Below are 1,746 nucleotides of genomic sequence, written 5' to 3'. Positions count from 1 at the left end.
GCAGAGCGAGCAGGTCTTACCTGGGCCAACACAGGATCCTTCCAGGCCAAGAAATGCTCGAAGTGACGGCTTTGATGAGCTGCTGGGAACCAGGGAGATGCTGAGGAAGCCCCCGGGCCCAGCCCTGCTCTGCCATTAGCAGTGGGGGTCCTCCACAAGCAGCCGGACACAGCCCTGGGGTCTGGTGCTGTGCCCCGAAGTGGGAGTGAGCGTTGGAGCAGATTCAGACTGAATTTTACCCAAATGTAGATTGAAAATACCTCTGGGAGCTCCTGAAGGTGGGGAGAGGAAAGCCTGTCGCACCCCATCAATCCCATTAAACCCAGCAAGAGGCAGCGTGAGAGCCAGGGCTGAAGATGTGGTTTGAGCAAAGGAGCCCCCAGTAACCGGGGGGAGCATCAGCAGACCCCCTCCAGCTCACCACGGCTGGTCCAAAACCTGCACCGTCTGCCCACAGCCCCGCTGCAGCCAACCTGCACTGTGGGGTGCACACCCCACCCCACATTTCTGTATCCCCAAAAGGCCCAGAGGCACCTGGAGCACTGGGACCATTTCCAGCAAGGGAAGAAAGTTTGGGAGACACCACCGCCCCCCCCACCCCCCCCCACTACCCTCCCCACACCCCCATCCCCAGCACTTACTGCCCCATCCCAGGACGTGCCGGGGCAGAACCACCAGCTGCTTCACCCCAAGGATCTTGTGCAGTTCTGAGACACCCGGGTGCTGCAGGAGCAGCAAAAACCTGCAGCCGGGGCAGCACAGAGGTTTCGGCAGCTCTGGCAGCAGCGGCAGCGCGAGGCTCACGCAGCCAGCACTGTTGGAGAACACAGCCCCATCGGTTGGAGCGAAAAGAAAAGTAACCGGGCTCCAAGCGTGAAATAATGAAACAAATAATCAGATAAAGCCCTTCGTACCGTGCGCTCGGAGCCTTCCTGCTCTGTGGTTTGGCAAAGCTCGCAGGCAGCGTTCCTGTGCTCCCACCTGCCCAGCGCCTGGCTCAGGGGCTGCAAACTCGCCTGGGGGGATGCTGGGGGGTCCCCAACCCTGGGGGCTCAGAGCCCGGCCCTGAGTTCTCCAGGGGAAAGCCCCACGTGTGGGAAGCAGAGAAGCGACGGTTTGGAGTCAAAGGACCCAACAGGATCCATCCAAGTCCCTCTGCAGCCCCCACACAGCCCCGCTCTGCCCACCCCAGCAGCCCCACCACTGCTCCTTCACCAACAGGAGCAGGGGGAGGAGGAGGAGGAGGAGGAAGGCATCTGGGGATCTCACCACTTCCTCCTCTCCTGCAGACACCGCGGCCGGTGCTGGTACGAGCAGCGGCTCCCAGCAGCCCCAAACCTCAGCGGAACACCCCGGGGCTGCCAGCGCGGAGATGACAGCGGGGACTGGGCACCGTCCCCGGGTTCACGCTGTCCCAGCACCCACAACCAGATGCGCTGTTCCCCCTGCCAGCACCCACAGCCACGCGTCCCCAGAGCCCCAGCCCAGGAGGGGACACACATGCTGGGCAGGAAACTCTATTTGCAGTAGCCGGGACAGACACAGCCACGAGATCTCGAGCCACCGTCCCCAAGCAAAGGGATTTTTTGCAAGGATCAAAATGTGTCCTCAGAGAAGAACCTGGGGAGCTCAGCCTTTTCGGGGGGAAAAAAAAAGAGGAATTTCAAGACATCAGGGGAGCGGCCGCCCAACCTGGAGCACTGGGGTGTTTCTTCGCAGCCACGCAAGCAAAGAGGAGAGACTGGG

This window comes from Strix aluco, chromosome 25, assembly GCF_031877795.1.
Source record: "Strix aluco isolate bStrAlu1 chromosome 25, bStrAlu1.hap1, whole genome shotgun sequence".
NCBI classification, from domain to species: Eukaryota; Metazoa; Chordata; class Aves; order Strigiformes; family Strigidae; genus Strix; species Strix aluco.
The sequence above is the reverse complement of the archived record's forward strand: the minus strand, read 5'-3'. Positions refer to the sequence as shown.